At 32.0% G+C, this 18,454-nt stretch overlaps 2 protein-coding genes across 2 annotated transcripts in view; one reads left to right on the top strand and one right to left on the bottom strand.

Annotated features, from left to right (window-relative positions):
* LOC130900569 (nephrin-like) overlaps positions 1-18,454 on the bottom strand; it is a 288,962-nt gene that overhangs the window by 130,526 nt on the left and 139,982 nt on the right. The gene's annotated exons all lie outside the window — the stretch shown is intronic.
* The window catches only part of LOC130900739 (lysosomal acid glucosylceramidase-like), a 56,897-nt gene continuing 41,996 nt past the window's right edge, over positions 3,554-18,454 (top strand). Inside the window, exon 1 of the mRNA XM_057811553.1 lies at positions 3,554-3,677. The gene's annotated coding sequence lies outside the window, so the exon portion shown is untranslated. The remainder of the gene's footprint in view (positions 3,678-18,454) is intronic.

Here is an 18,454-nt window from a genome sequence, read left to right as displayed (position 1 = left end):
AAAATGGGAGGAATAATTTCATAGAAATATATTTAAAATAGTTGAGAACAAATAGGAAACAAAAGGTAACTAGAAACTTAGGACAAGAGCACAAAATCCTTTTATTTAACAAAAAGAGCTATTTGATGCCTTGAAGTGAATTACCACCAGATAAAAACTTTTTACTAGAAACCAGAAGAAACAACAAAGCTGAATTCGAAGATATCATTGATAAAGGAAACAAAATTAACACACAATATCTTAAAACCAGGAAAGTTGGTTGATGTCTAATTTAATTATGAAACAATTGTATCTTGTAATTTTCATGAAAAACCCACGACGTCAAAGCAAAAAATTTATCAAAATTCCTCAAAAATTTTATTATCAAACTTTTCCTTAAGTCTGTATTGATATAGATCAATCAGGAGCTCTGCCAGGAACTTATCACAATCTACAACGAATATTGAACTAATTTAAAAAAAGTGATAGAAACTTGTACATGACTTAGAGACTGGAAATATAGAATGTGCACCTTGTGATGCTAAAATTTTAGAAAAATACAAAAAAATTGACATTATATACATCGATAGAATATTATGAGGAAATTCTAGTTGGGATTCATAGCTCTGCCTTAATTTTCATGAAAAATATAGGAATATATGCAGCATTCAACATATATTTTAAAACCAAAAAAGGATAAGCATGACTGTTGATTTTGAAGAAATTAAAACTGGGTCCATCACAGGTGGGATGCTAAAAGAAAGAGATCCTGAAATCCTTTGAGGCTAGAATTATGGAATTTGATAGACCATACAAGTAATTAGGAATTTTTGATACCATTAAACACAATAGATAAGATAGATATATAATTCCATAGAATATATATCTTACTATTAAAATACTGTTAGCTGCAATAAAATTTTCATCATTTCACAGTACAAAGCGATGAATTACGAACAGACAAAAAGAATCAAACAAAAAACTATAAATAAAAAATTATATCCGGAAAGAAGTGATAGTGGAGAAAATTTTGGCAAAATTTAGAGATATAATGATAAACACAGCAGAAAAAAGATTCAGAATACTTAACAACAACAGAAGAAAATGAATTTGTAATGAAAGAAGGAATTGAAAGAATAAAATACAAATGCGAGTGATATCTAACAACAAAAGCACAATCAGACTACGAAAAATATATAATGGAGAAAGCGGAAGTGAAAATGTCAGTTAATTGGCATTGCAACAAGCTGGAAAGTATTGAAAACTGTTCTTTGAAGCTATTAAATTCCCAAGAAAAACAAGTAACAGTAATTAGAACTCAATCATAAACATAAGAACGCGAAATAATATATAATAATAAACGAAGATGTGTTAATCTATCTTCTAGAAGAAAATGATTGACGCTTTTCAGCTCCATACACTTACTTCAGCGAAGTTCTATGAGTTAGTGACCCTTTTTATAATAAGAATCGTCAAGATCCTCAAAAAAGTCACATCACCTCTTCATTTTTAAAAAATCTCCCACCACCGAGTCTGGGAAAAAGAAAATAATGCAAAAGGGTCTTTGTAGTCTGATCTGGTCACTATGTAGATGAGGCAAGACAAGTATTTTTTCGTAATATAACTTTAAATATGGAGATGAAGCGATATTTTGAGATTTGCTATGTATGCAAGTGAAAAAACAAGCAAATTGAATAAATAGGAAAATATAAAAAACAATAGTTGTTTCGAAAAATCATAACTGAATGTACTGGTTCCATATACATTATTTGTGCAATTTCTTATTGGAAAAATTCATATTTTAAATAATCTAACAACAAAAACATGTTGACCTGTCTGATTAATAACAAAATACAGTTCTCAAGACAATTTCAATGTTTTTCTCATTGTGCTTTCCAAAATGTAATTTTTTGTTTACTTGGCAATTAGGTTTAATTAAAATTTGTACTTGAAAGAAAATACGAGTGTAATATTTCCGTATTTAACCTGCGGCTGTTTTCCGTAAAGCACAAAATCCGCGTACAATTTTTTGAGATTAGGGTGTTATATATGGAAAATACTAATTGTACACTTTGTGCAGGTCATTAAGCAGTTAAAAATATTAAATTCTGCTTTAAAGATAACAGAGTTAATGAATGTTTTGAATTAGGAGTAAAATATTTTCTGTTACTTGTTTTTCCAGCTATATTATGCATTATGACAACCTAAATAATATCAGTACCGTAGTTCACAATATTTTTATAGTGACAAAAACTTTTTTTTTGATAAAAATCGATTTATTCGTCAATGTAATCTCATTCAAGAGCAATACAATCAATCCATCGCTTCTCTAACTTCTCGATGCCGTGCTTGTGAAAGAATTTATCTTTTGGTTCAAAATAGGCTTCAGTTTCAGCAATTGTTTCTTAATTTGATCTGAATTCCTTACCGACGAGCATTTTTTTGAGAACAACGAATAGCCAATAGTCACTGGGGTCCAGATCTAGACTATACGGTGGATGAGGATTTAATCATCGTTACCATCGACTTGTAAATCTTATGCTTCGGATGTGGTCCACCGACTGTAATCCACTTAGATGATAATCTTTCTAATTCCGAAGTGATCCAGGTTTCATCTATTGTAACTTAAAACGCAGAAAATCTAATCAATTACATATATACATGTTGAAACACTGCTCTGAATGAGCTTTCTTATTATTAATATAATTATAATATTGAGAAATTGCTGCAATTTTGTAGTTTGTCTTGGAAGACATGGGTGATATCTGAAAATGCTGCCAAACAGTATGCTTCACCTTCGAAAGATTTGCACATTTTTTTGTGAATCGATAAAGATAATAGACTGATTTGCTATTAATATGTTAACCTTGCTTAGGAAGTATGATTTGGACCACCTTCAACTGTTGAAAATAATCCGTTCTCAATACAGCATTTTACAATTCTTTGAGTTAATTCAGCTCTTCATTTCATAGATTTTTGTACTTATTAGGTCGGTAGATTTTGTTAGTGTTTAACTGCTATAATGTTTTTTCTTATCTGGTTCACGGTAATTTTTCCTAGAGGAAGTTACAGGAAATATGGAAATTCCATTGCATTCAACTGCAGTTTTAATGTTGAAGTTGTTGTCTAAAAAATTGAGCTGGATCTTAGTTACCGTTAGAGTTGCGGATTGTGGATTGACACTTGACCTTCACCTACGTTCATATTAATATGCGTTCATATTAACGTAGTACATTATTTTCCATAAAATCGCATTGGACGTGTGTGTGTGTGCTTGTTGATGTAACTATAACAAACTTCAACAGAAGTTTCTACTTTCTATTTTGTCTGATTACGATTCAAAATTATCTGATCACTTTCCAAATATTTTGAAGAAAATAAAATCGTAGTATGATGAAGAAACATATTTTACAACCCTTTAACTATCGAGAAAACAAAACAGGGACCCTAGATATATGTTTTTAGTGTAACTACCATTGCAATTTTGTGTTAATTACTGTTTTTTTTAATGTATTGTGCAAAACAAATTATCTATAATGACAATGACAGCGATACTGAAAGCTTCCTTAAATGTAGTAGTTAGTAAAGTAAATATAAAGTTTTAACAGTTCAAAATTGTGATATTACTTACTAACAATGTATTGAAATTTTTTAAGCTAAAAGCAGATGCAGGAACTCTGATAATAGACATTTATAAGGTTTGTAATCTTTTTTATATAGTTCTCAACCTTTAACTGTTTCCAATATTTTTAATATATTATGTTTTGGTTGAGGTGACGGTATATTTGTGGCAAAACGAATGAATTTTTATTAAAAATAAGTGGGTGAGCAAGCGACAACTTATCGCACTAGTTGTATAATGATTTATTGTCATATTGAGGCTTGATTTGATCTATTTCTCTCCGTATAGATCGTTTGACATGGTGCAATACACCTTGCAATATAACAGAATCGAGTTGATGTTATTTTTCCAACCAGGGCCTAGCCCACCATCCAAAACTACTGACCATTCTTTTCTTGTTTACTTAGTTTTTTTATTTCCATTTCGAAACCGCATACAAATATTAAATGAAATGCAATTAATTCACCTTGCAATAAATTGCATGCAACGTTGTATTGCATCATGTCAAGCGGCCGTATCATCAACCAACTACTTCAATTCATTAGTGAATGAAAATGATTTTCGATAACTACATGATCTACTCCATTTTATTTATTGTACAATGACATGTCGCTTTATTTCAATATCTCGTAATTACAAAAATTATTTGAGTATATCGTGACAAATTTTTAGAAAACGTTAATCAAATTGTTAATAATATCATCGAACCATTTTATAGCCCCTATATAGTCGAAATATATTCAGAGAGTTGACATAGTTTCCTATACGATTAACACAAAGGTATAATTCGAAAATGGGCAGAACTGAAAATGCAAATTTGCAAACTACACTATTTCGAACTGATTCGATGCAACAGAAAATCACGACAACCAATAGCCAATAGATTTATGAAGCATTCGCAGAGCATTATGCCGAACAATATTATGACAATTAGTCCTAGTCAAGTACTAATTGTACTTCTATCAATTTATATCGAAGTATTGAACGATTTAATTTCCGAAATATTCGTGATTTTGTTGAATATATTTAACTGTGCGTTTTTTGATTACACGACCACATACAATGCAGTCACGATATGTATGGAATACATTCTATTTTAGTGTTAATATGTGCAGTTTTTCAAATGTTTACTTACTCATTCAACTTATTAAACATAAAAAAACCAGAACATCTGACCAACATGAGAACACTAATTTGTTTGGTTATCACAAGCGCCATATCAACACGTGCCACTACAGTCCAAAGTGAAAACGGAGGCATTTAGCAGCGACTACAAGCTGATTCAGGATTAGAAATTGATTCAAGGAAATCTGAAAAGTCACCTGAAAATTCTGAAATTGATCAAAAACTGTGAAAATATTAACAAAATGCATAGCATTGGACACACACATCCTATTCGAAGAGGTAATCAATGTTGGACTAAAAATTATCTACAAGCACTCTGATATTCTCTCCGATGGTCAAGAGGATTTAAACGTACTGAAGGCTATCAAGTGGACGTCTAAGATAGCAAAGCACTTTATAATATCGCTATATGACAAAAATAAAGTAACCTTAATATAGCTATAAGTCTTATAGGGTATAACGAGCAATGGAGAGGAATTAATCCTTGCCAAAAAGAGCAAAGCTCAGCTGTGGTCTTATAAAATCTCCCATTAACACTAAACTGAACGGATTGATGAAGAAAAACACTACAATTAGTTTAATCTTGAATATTGATGAACATATGTCTGCATAAGGAATTTTTCGATACGTCCAGAAACGATTTTACTTTGTGGTCGACCTCTGCATGTTACTGTCCAGCAAAACACTATCCTAAGATAGACATGGCAGTTGATGGCAACAGATTTTTTTGGTGTAGATGTATAGTGGTTTAAAAGCTCAAAAGACTCACCCAACTATATACGAGAGCGGTTTTTTTCAACTTTCGATTGGCTGTAAATCAAAGTTCATATAAAACAATAATTTTATTATCTACCGAAGAGATGGAGATATTTGTCATATCTGTGGACAAGCTTTCCAATACCCTCAAAGAAAGTTGCCGCCAATTAATTCAAGTAGAGTACAAAACAGATCTTGAAACTTTTGGAAATTCCAGTGAGAAAGCGGTAATGGTGAATCTGTGGTTTTTCTTCAACTCCAACATCAGTACCATTACTCATGAAGTTTTCTCTATACACACGACTCATTCTAGGATGGATTTTTGCAGAACTGTAGCCTTTAGCCTGTAGAAAACAAATCACACTAGGCGGGGTCATCAATAATGATGAACATGTTTACGTTGATGTAGCACAACGCCGACTGACGCCTGAATGTCAACAATAGTCAATAATATTAGTATCCACATGATTTATTAATAAGGATTTTCGTGGAACTCGATATTAGCATTAGAATATAATTGTATTTTTGAAGTAATTTTTTGTGTTAAAGGTGATATCAGTTGAATTAGAAAAAGGTGATCAAAATCGTTTGTTAATAATTCCTGTACATGAATTCTGTTAGGTTTATATTATTATTGTATATATTTGATGAAATCATTGATCAAAATGTTTTACAATAATATTCAATTCCAATTGAATTCGTGTAATTTCTATATGCTATTTCTATATGATATTGGTTTTTTTTCACATCCAAATATTGCATTTTGAAGTATTATCAATGAAATAAACGGCATCGGGATTGGGAAGATATTGTGAAACTTTTATAGAATAGTTCGCAGTTGATTCAACACATTTTGCATAATTTCGAAATACTAATAATTTCATAATGATCCATTATTGGTTAATGTATGCTTTCCATTAATTTAACTACGATAATAATAACAGAGAAATTATTGTATACATTTTCAATAACGACTATCAATAATATGACTCACGTTGTGTCATATTATTGAGAGAATTAGGTAAACAGTACAGAATAGTTAGTGTTTTGTCAATACAATGATAATCAGTGTGAATTTGTTTGTCTTTGTCTTCCTATTATTTCTAGGATATATAACGACACTAGATCTACAGGGTGTTCCTGTTATACGACAACCAAAACGAGAATACACTAAATAACATCAAATATTTTACTAATCAGAAGATAGCCAACGAAGATGGAAGTATTCAAAATGACAAAGCACCAAGACCAGACAGCATCCCTTCAGACGTCATAAAAATACTAGAAGCAAACGAGATCAAAGATATCATGAATGACAACGACGACTGGAAGTTTACTGAGATAAACTATTGTAGTAAGTTTCTGGAAACAATAATCAGAAACTGACTAACCGAAGGGAAAGAATTGAAAGTTCCACAAATATCTGCAAAGGGAAATCAACTATTGATGTCGATCTGTCGAGGTACTACAAGCAGTCAGGGAGTTCAAAATGAAATGATGGGCACTAGTAGCAGTTGACGTTGAAAATGCTCCCAATACTGCTTGTCATAAATTGATTACAACCAGAGAAAAATCTCTAAATACCTAGTTACTTCGAGTGGGAAAAGATGCAGTGAAAGGCACAAATGCAGATGCAGAAAAAAGATGTTGATGGAATTACCACATTACAATAATGAATAATACTCTAGACTTGAACTTGACCATTTAGGAATTAACTGAAGTAATAATTATTTTCAAATCAATAAGACCACCGGGTAGAAGAAAAAGGGGTATGCGCTGTAGGTGATTGCGAAGCTCTCGCACTACAAATTTTGCCATTGTTGACAAAATGTGTCGCTAAATGTGAATTGCGAATTGTGATTCGTTTACTACAAACTAAAGGCAATAATGATCGAGGATATCTAAGTTAATTTAGAGAGGTTTAATCATTATTTTCCACTTATATTTCGATGAACAACCGGTAGCTTCCAACTTATTAATTTCATATTTCTGCTAACCATTCAGGAATTCAATGGTTGCGATGGAATTTGAATATAGAAATCGAAAAATTGAATTAATACCAATATACCAACAACCATAAATTCAAACTAATTTCTGTGGCTTTGAGCAATTAGTATTCGAATGAAATGTTTTCGAAATTGATGCACGTAGTAGTCAATAGAAATATCATTTCGAAAATATCAGATCCTGGCTAACGAATAATAATGAATACAACTATCTATACACTCATTCAAACTCTAATGCATGTCGAGGATTAAAGCTACGTATCATGATAGCAAATAATAACCAATAGATTTATGCAACATTCGCGGGACATAATACAGGGTTTCGATATGATAATTACAATCTAATATAAATCACATTATTCATTTAACGAGTACAATCATGACACGGTACATAAATATCAACAATACTTGTCAGGTTTTCCCAATAAAATGGATCTATCACGCTACGTATAGATAGTTTAGGTTTATTGAATTCGAAAACAATGGTTTCTATGAATAGATACGCCGAATGTTATACATTCAAAACGAACCATGTTGAAACATCATTCCGCATAATTCTACATCACATTATTCCAAATGCAATAGACTAAGAAAAATGTGAAAATATATTGTTTGAGTTTGATGAAAAAACACCTACAATAATATAAAAAAAATAAGCGATGGTTATAAGGTAAAACGTTTTGTCCTGTTTTTTCTGGGACAACTCAGAGCCTTAACGCTGGAACTTCAACATAAAAGTTACCTAAGACATCTAATAATTTGTTAATTTGGGAAAAAATGTGTTTATAGTGGTGTCTTGGAGTCACCACATCCGACTTAGACTATAGCCTACATATTGTATTAGCTCCAATTAATTTCTTGAAGGAATCTTGGAGCCCCTACAGAATCACCTACTTAAATTATACATTTCCGCTTCACTCACACTTCAATGTCGATCTCTATCACTTCACATTCACCTCAACTTGTCGAGCTGGGAGAAAATCCGTTCTCAGACAAATCGGTATAATGGGTCATCAAAAAACCTTATTTAGGTGACTTATCCAACGCCAGTCTGATTTTTTCATACTTTTATCGATCTTAGTGGTTCTCGTTCTCAAACCTGGCTAAAAAACTGCATTTTACCGCCCCATATAGCTCATCACTGACGCCGATAAGATATTGGAAAGTATATTCATGGACAGAAGCTAAGACTTCCTCATAGAGCAAATTTAGTCCTCAATTTCCAATTATATACATGCTGAATCGAGGTAAATTACTGGAAAACTGAGAGAGGAAGGAAAATAAGATGTTTGAGAAAATGACATATTCGAAAGAATGAAATAACAAATGATGATATAGAAGAAGTACTGGAAGATGATGATGAAATATTTGAAGAGATAGATCAGGAGCTGGGAGAAGAATGATGGTGGAGTGGATGCAAGTTCAAAAAGGAAATCTGAGGTCGAAATGGTCAGAAGAGGTGGAGGTTGATTTGGAACGAGCTGGAGTAAAAATCGAAAAGGAGTAGCTATAAATAGTAGCGCGAACGAGCTAAAATCCAAAATAACTAAATAAAAAAGGAATAATATTATATATCAAGTAGTCGTAATGTTTTTTACATTGGACACACATCCCAATATTCAAAAACTAGTTTAAAAAGACATCAATACGATAAAAAAATGGAATTGCATTAACATATGATGGATTTTCAAAAAAAACAAACATTCAACCAAAAAATTTGGAAATAAAATATATCTAAAAATAGTTCAACGATTATAGACACAAAGAAATGTGTTTATGGAATACTGAATTTACTTTTGCGTTTTTGAGGGTTGATTGATTGTTTTTGCATACAGCAACAGTACATATTCTCCCAGTCATAGCGAACTGAAAAAACGATTACCAATGAAAATACTATTGCTACAGAAGCCCATTTGCTTATAAAATCACAGTACTTGTATTTAGCTTTGCATAGCGAACATACTTTTCAAAATAAATGAAATGAATCAAATTATTGCGCACAATTAACAGTCCAAAACAAGAGAAAGTTTATTTGTCTTTTGTCTTAATCAAACCAAAGTAAAAGTACTCAAGAAAACACAAATTTATTCAAGAAAATCACACGATGGTAACCTCAGATGTCTTCTCAATGGTGCCTATATCTTTGGAAATCTATTTTATAAAGTTCAATGCAGCTATTCATAATTTAATAGAGGACTGCTACTTATTTATAACTTTGCAAATTCTCAATGTAAAGTTTTGTTTTGATGAAGATCGGAATAGGTCGAAACGTCGATATATTCAATTTTTTTAAACTCAAATTTCAATCAAAAGAAACCAAGAATCAAAAAAAAATTGTCGTCAAAAACCTATAGAAGGTATAAGATGAAACAATTTAGCATATTCTCCAAGAATCAATGTTTCATATATACCATATAATCAGTAGGTGATTAAATGAAAACCAAAAATATTTCTTAAAATGTTTATTTCAAACAAAAGTGCCATTTTTTCCACTAAAAAGCTTTCGACGGCTCTAAAGAAATCTATTTTGGTCTCTGAATTGTTTTCAAATAAACTAATTTCTTTTTCAAAGTTAATCTATTTTGAAGTTTCTCAATTTCTTCACTCATAATTTGTGCTAGTATTTTCCGTTAATTTCAAAATGCAAATACATGTAAAAACTAGTTCATCTGTTGTGAAAAAATAGCAACGATCGAAATACTTGGGAAACCAGAGAAAATATTCATGCAGCAGGAAGCATTTTTAATGAGAGGATTCTCGATTGCCCCGTTTCAAGGACTTATTCCAGAGAGCTTCTTAGTAAATTTGGAACAACTGGTAGTATTAATAATGCAAAACTATCTCGCGAACCACAAATTCGTGATGAAATGGAAATTGATATACTTATACAGTAAAGTATAAGTATACACCGTTATAAATTAGAAATGGTTCTTCATCAACTCTCCGACACAAAAATTCACATCATAGCGATGAAAATAATTTTTGTCTTAATGAGAATGTGAAATTTCGGTCACTTAAATCTTCTCTTCTCAAGTTTCGTGAAAACAAATATTAGGTTTACTGACGAAGTCAATGTTTGGACAGTTATCTTGGAGGATTATATCATTGGGACTGTTTGTTGAAATATTCATTCAACTGGTATAAAATTATAACACCATGATCTATGTATAAATTATCACTGTTGAGTAATAAGATATTTTTGTACAATATATATATATATGTACAATATTTGATAGAATGGCCGGCTAATCCTCCAGACCTAACATTTCTAGATATTTTTTAAGGATATCGTGAATCGTTGGCTCCCATCACTAAACCTGACAATATTGATGTTTACAAAAAAAGTATTGTTGCAAAAAGTAAGTTTCTTTCCGCATACAAAATTGGAAAAACTCCACAAGCATTTTTGAATAGGATATTTCACTATAATGAAGTAAATCTGAAAATAACTGTTCAAAATAGGTAATTGGATTTATATATAGTATTCAAATTCCACAATAAACAATATAAATATTATTGGATAGAGTTTCACGATACTTCTGACCTTCTTATATGAAAGTATGAAAGCTACGAGATGTTTTTAAGTTTCCTATCGGTATTATTAAAGCCACAACTGCACCTTTATTCTTTTTTTTCTAAATATTTCCGAAATAAACAAACGAAAGCGCTACCTAAGATGAAGAGAACGAAGATATCAAAGAGAGACAATCTAGGCAGAATCTAGGATCAAGAATCTTAGCCTTTCGACATGATTGAAGATTGTGATCAAGCAGAGGTTACAGGTGTGGATATATATCACAATATCTGGAAAAATGAACTAAGAGACGGGTTAGAAATGTTATGAATGCCCGTACAGGTCCAGTAAAGAGGCAAGTGAATACCAAAGATTTCAACTTGAACTTTAACTCAATAGAACAAAAGGTATCCAAACACAATAAAGATGTAGACTGCTCTAGAAGAAGATGAATTAGACTGTTTTGTAGGCATGTTCCACTGACAAGTCAATTTTTCGAGCATTTTTCCACAGCTGCGATGTACAGAAATAGGTCTCAGCAAATAGTTTGGCTCTTGCGCTTTAACGAGAAGTCAACTTAATGAATAAACTGCAATTAGTGATATTAGTAACACAAACATTTTTCTCTTGAGCCCAAAAAACTCAAGCTTTGGCTCAAAGATGTTTCTTCGCTGCTACTCTTAAAAAAACAGATTCTTTCATTTTTCTTTCATTGTAGAAGAACTCAAAAGTGGATCCATAGATTCGGTGATCTAAGTTGCTATCTCTAGGACCGTGAGGCGTCGATCATGTTTACTGATCAATACAATACGTTTATCATCAGCGGTTATCGTTTTTTGTTTCAGCAAATAATTACTTGGTTTCACTCATTTTGAAACCTTCAAGTCTGAATTTTGGAAAGAAAAACATTTAGTATGCAAACTTGACAAAAATCTTGGTCCAAAAAGTATGAATTACAGCTCGTTTTTACATCTCCCAAGGCTAACTAAAGATACAATTATAAACACCGAAGAAATAATAACAAATGAAGTTTTCTCATTTACTTTTTCGACCTTCACTCGATAATATGAAAAAAAAATTATAAATTTGTTATAATATAACGCTATAATTATTTCCAAATTAAATGAATGGATTATGAGGTGTATATCTTTATTTGTTTTGAGATTCCTCGGGAATTCCAAATGAACTTGTACGTTAATTGCAGGGAGCAGTGCACGACAGGATTGACAAAGATCAACAATTGTTTATCTAGGACAGTTGTATATGAAAAGACATCTAGAATTTATATTCTGTTTAGAAATTCTCAATGAATAAATATTCTATACTGTGAAATTCATCATATTCTCCGAACCATCAAAATAAGTGTATCATCCTAATAAATATGAAACCGTTGATAAATCGTGATGAGATTATTTGTGAAAAATCAAAACATGACAACCAAAAATATTTTAAGATAATTTCGATCGTGGTAAGTTGTTGCTTTAAGCCGGAAGATTCTTTCAACTTTGATTGGATATTAACGGTTTAATTATATCTTGAAACTCTAAAGAAAAAGTTTAATTTGATTTTGATTTGTTTTGAAAAAGTAACTTATCATTTGTTGGATGTTTTTTCTCTTTAACATAAATAGATCCAGAGAATTAAAAGCATTGAAATATCAACTAATCAAAATTCAAACAAGTTTCAGTGATGAAATAGAGATTTCAGTCCGCTTGATAAGATATCGCTTGGTAGAAAATTAAAACTTTTGTAATCTAGCAAAATCTACACCTTAAAAAGGAAATGCGTCGATTATGGAATGTTTCGTAGCGCTGAACATCTGCTATATTGAACTACGTGGTATTTATCACATTGTTTTTGATAATTAGTACGACGAAGCTCATTGTTGACTACCATCCAAAAGGAATACTCTGTTTTTGTTTAGTCAGCGGGGAGTTTAGACGAAGAGGGATTGTCTGATTGTTCTTGCGAAACATAATAATGAGAATGTGGAATTTGGTGTTTAAACAAATATTCATTGCTGTTTTCATTTGGGTGTATTAGTTTTATCGATGTTTCTTATATACAGCACTTCAGTAGTAATGTCAATAACCCAACCCTGGATATCATCGCAAATTTTTACGTTTTCAAGTGACCAGATTATTCATGAAAGTTCTCAATGTATTCGCATTTTCATGATTTCTGTATATCTTATATTTTGAAACATTATCGGCTTCTTAAAAATAAAATTTGATGTTCTAGTCTTGATTTAACACATCTTCTTCAAATTCGTGATTTGACAGGCTTTAAATGACGAGAAATATTTAGAAGCAACAAATAGAGATGATGGAATGATACACCAAGCATTAGCCGTGAATAATTTCAATTAAAATATGCTATTTAGAACCATATCCATTCATAAACCAAATTCAACTCATGATGTTGTTTTGGGTGATGAAATATTCCAAGTGCGATAACCAGCGTTGAGGTGATGATTTGATAATAGACCTTCATTATTTTTACATACAATTGCAAACATTTTGTTCAGAAACTAGACATTTTTTGAAGACAATTTTGATAAGTTGAACAAACCCAAATCTGTACCTTCTTCATCTGTATAAAATGTCCATCTAATCCATGATCCAATATAGAACAAACGTCTTTTAAACCCTATCCAAACACTCAAATAAACTGAAGTTTTTCTAGTAAATAATTTTTTTGCAAATAAGTGCAGATTCAACCTCAGTATAAATTCTGACATAACTTCCAGCTATCTAAAAGATCTTTAAGTCAAAACCTAATCCGTTATTAGAGAAACCACCGAGATAATGAATTTAAAGGAGAAACGGGAAAAAAGAAACAAAAAACAAAACGTGAAACAGAAATCGTAGCGAGTAGTTGGAAGGAAGATCACAAACGGTGATAAGAATAATCAAAACTATCGTTTAAAATAATTGAAGTCGCAAGGATAAAATTATTAATAAGAAGACACACAACAAGATATAATAAAAAATGAAGATGAGGTCACTGACACATTCGATAAAATTTCTATGCAAGGAATATCAATCATCCTCAGCCGTTCCAGAATACAACTGGATTTAATTAGGAATTTTGCTAACTATCTATCAGCAAGAAAGGTGAATTGGTGTAAAATTTCGACTTCATTCTGAAAGAAAATGAGGCAGAAGCGTGAGACACTATCAAATAAGTTATACATCAATTCGGGTTGAATATATTTTGTTTCCAATACCAATTTTTTCCATCTAATTTTGGTGCTATTAGGCCAAAAATTTCGAAATCTAAATTTCCGCGTTGAAACGGGAATTTCACATCCACTAGAATAATGAATTGCTTCCAAGTTACTGTTGGCAGAAAAAGACATACAAAAATGCTTCTCTCGAACTTTTACTTCATGAATATCAACCACACGTATTATTTTTTTTATCGAAAAATCAACCGAATCACAATTTCGAAATCAATAAGATATTTATTAATAAATTAATTGTTTGTTTGTTAAAGTACTTTATTGAAAGTAGGATTATTTAGAGAACCAATATGGGAACATTAGAGACTTAACGATCTCTATAAAACTAATTTTCCCTAACAGTAAATCCTCTGTTTCCGCTAAAAACTTCTCTGGCTAAGTGCTAATATTTAATAAATAACCAATTCCCGCCCAAAGAAGCCCTAACTTGAAAATCTAAAGTAAATTTCGGTAGTTTTGGAAAGAAGAATTGCTACCGTGCAATTTTAATAGTTTCCTCTCATAATAAATAACAGGGAAAGCTTATAATGTATTTTGAATTCGCTTCAGACGGTGAAGGGATTTCCAATAAAAATTTAAGGTTACCGAACACGATTTTAAAGCAAAGATATATATTAGCTAGAACAAACTAGTAGAATTTCAGCTCGACGTTACTTTGAATACTTGATAAATCGAGAGAATCTGTGGATTACATAATCTTTTTTGGATTATGGAAATTTTGAAGCAGCTTCCATTAATCGGTTCTGTAATAACTTTGCGTGTTGAATTTTTCATAACAAAACATAATTTCATTGAGAAAAAAATTATAAAATTCAGCCGCAATATGAATTTATTACGAAGGAATTCGAAAACGCGTTCTAATTGAGGTCCGGTGGCGCATGTCAAGCGAAGAGTTTCGAATACTTCTTCAATTGCAGTTCGGAGATCGGGAAAAGTGCGTGGTCCTCTTGCAAAAACGCGGTCCTTGAGAATGCCTTACAAAAAGAAATCACAGGATGTCAGGTCACATGACAATGCAAGCCACTCAACGAATCCTCGTCTACCTGTCCATTATTCAAAATGAACATTAAGGAATAGTGCAGGAAAGCTCTATCCTGCATTGAATAACGGATGATCGCGAGTGCTGGATCAGAGTTGATGTGTTTACGAAAATTTTCGAACATTTCCAGATAACTTTGAATCTTAAAAAAGTACGGATTCACCAATCTTCTCGCATGGATACCTGCCAATACACACACCTCGTCAGATAAACAACTTCCAGAGATCCTGGACTCTTTTGTATCATTTCTCGTAGATTGCTTGACGTTATAGTTAAAGATAGTTAAAGTTCATAACTATCCGTCAAATTGTAACTTACTGGATCTTTACCTATAGACTTTGTCTTGGGGATAAATATTTCAATATTCATTTGGTTGAATCGGAAGTCTTCGATTGTCTTCATATTTTACCATGAGGACAGCATCATCTGCGTAGCAATTCGGAACTCGCTGCCCTCCAATCTGTTGTAACCTTGTACAGTTTATTGAGCTCCTGACTATTCGTTCTTAGTGGAAAATTCGTATAACGTCTTTCAGTTTGACACCTTTGAGAGCCTTGCCTAGGTCAACGGAGCCAATCGCGGCCGGATTATCGTAACTATAGATGAATTTAAGAATGTTTCTCGTCTCTACAATCACATGTTCTTGCTATATCCTGTAACTCAATGATAAAGTCTTGTTTGTCTTATATTGTTGATATAAAAACTTTTTTGTTGAGCTTAAATTTATAGTGTATCAAATCTGGATACTGCTCATAAATTTTTTTCTAGGATTGTTCTTTTTAATTCCAATATGTATGTGTCGTATTGAGAAAATATTATGATGGGAGTAATCGAGAAAAAAAATGAAGCAATTTATATTTATCACATAACAATTTGAAAAACACTGAACTTCTAGCTTTATAACGATTTTAATGTATCGAATCTATGTGTTTCCGGTAAATTCATCTCACCTTTTGTGACTAGTATGAAAGGTCTTTTATCAATGGAATCAAAACTTTTTTTGCAACACATAATATGTGCGATAAAAACCAATTAACTTTGAGACTCACATACTCCATGGTGATTTGATTACTTTCAAAGGGACCCCAGTTCTAAAACCTGAACTTTTCAGTTTACTTTCTTTCCAGAGAAGCTTTGATCTGTACAACGACATCCGTGAGTTAGTACACGATATAGAAAGTCGGTAATATGAAAGACGATAGAAATTGGTTGTGCCGCGTTTTATTTTTAGATTAATTTTTTAGATATAGATGTACCGTATAATATAGTAGTGAGATCAAAACTATATTAACATGTTATATATTACAATGTGTACATTTATTTCATTTATAATTTTTAATTATGTTGTCTTAAGCTTCTGGCTGGCGATTCCCAACTCACGAGATATTTCATTCCAACGGAAATAGAACCTATTTCTCAACTCTTCAATATTATATCAAAACCATTGCAACATAAGTTAAATAACTCGTCAGATTTAGCACTCAACTGTAGAAAAGGATATGTGCTTCGAAAATTATCAAATATTCAATTTCTCTTTTGAAATTAAGTTAGAGAAGCAACCAGGAATTTTTTATCTTTTTTCAAAAGTCGTTTCACCTATCCCGGGACTACCTAACATAAATCGTGTGACTAACTAAGAAAACGCTGAGAATCGATTTTATTTATCAATGTAATGTTGTCTCAGAATAGTCATTAGTTTTAGCAATTGCTTCTTCATTTGAGCCTAATTTCTTACCGGCGAGCTTATTTTTGAGCTCAGCCAATAGCCAGTGATCACTGGAGGCCAGATCTGGACTATACACTGGGTGAGGATGCAATTCGAAGTGTAATTCGTTCAATTCGACCATCGAATTGTGAATCGGTGCATTGTATTGGTAAAGCGATGTTTTTTTCTACGATATATGAGACGTTTTACCTTGATTTTCGTATTCCTATAATCTAACAATTCTATGTATTATTCATTATTGTTTGTTTTCCCTTTTGGTGGTAGTCGATGAGTAATATTTTATGCGGATCCCAAAATACTGAAGCCATAACCTTCCCGGCTGACTGTTGTGCCTTTGGGCACTTCGAACCTGGTTCACTAGCTGCAGTCCATTCAAATGACGATCGTTTTGATTCCAGAATGTAGTGATGGATCCATGTTTCATCCATTGTCACCAATTTGATTTATTACATGTCAACATGACCAAAAGCTGGTCTGAATCATCAACAGGCTGTTGTTTTTGATCGACGCGGCACCTACTTAAAAAAAATGGTCAATTTTGAACACTCTACCTTCCGATATCTTTACGACTTCATTTGTCTCAATTTACAATTAGATATAATCAATTTGTGGATTTTATTTCATGTATTCTGGAGTAATTACCTCAATTGAACGACCAGAACTTTCACCATCGTCGATATCTGAATTAAATTAAGCAAATTAATAACAAATAGTTTTTTTCGATGGAACAGAGAATAAGTTTTTGCTGAGCTCTTGCAGTATTTTTACCCATCAAAAAAGCAATGATAAATTAACAAAAGGAATAGCTTTGAATTTATTGTTTTGAAAATAGCAGAAGTAGCTTCACTTAAATGGCTGTCACTTTTTTCTGACAAAACGAAATGTCATGTAATTTCACACCTAGTTTTTTGAAGGCTGATACTTCAGAAACGTCATATGGATTTGACAATTGCAGCGCCATCTATGTATCAGTCACACGATTTATTGAGTTATGTTATATATGTAATAGGATTCAATTCTTTTAGCACGAGTTTTTGCGACAAAAGATGCCCGTGATTACAAAACCGTTTTTTCATGTGAATAATTCCGAACTTCTGAACAAAATAGTGGAATCTATTAATAACACGACAGTATTACATTAATTTATTGATATATTCTTATTCGAGTGAATAAATTTTGAAATAATAATAGTGGAGTTGCGTGAAAATTTGATATCTGGATGACGCGGTGGTCTCCATGAAATTATTCATTTGATTCAAGAAGAGACAGGATTTAAAACCATTCAAGTGGATTCGATTGTCCTCGTCGAATGATGGTGTAATCACAATAAAACCGCCTGTCTAGGTAAAGGCAATAATGAAAACCTACCCGTGCAGTAAATAGGGACTTTAACAATCCTATCAATTTTTCAAGAGGCAATTCGCTCGAGAAAAGTTCTGCCGC

This window comes from Diorhabda carinulata, chromosome X (genome assembly GCF_026250575.1).
Source record: "Diorhabda carinulata isolate Delta chromosome X, icDioCari1.1, whole genome shotgun sequence".
Taxonomy (NCBI): domain Eukaryota; kingdom Metazoa; phylum Arthropoda; class Insecta; order Coleoptera; family Chrysomelidae; genus Diorhabda; species Diorhabda carinulata.
This window is presented reverse-complemented; position numbering and strand designations above follow the sequence as displayed.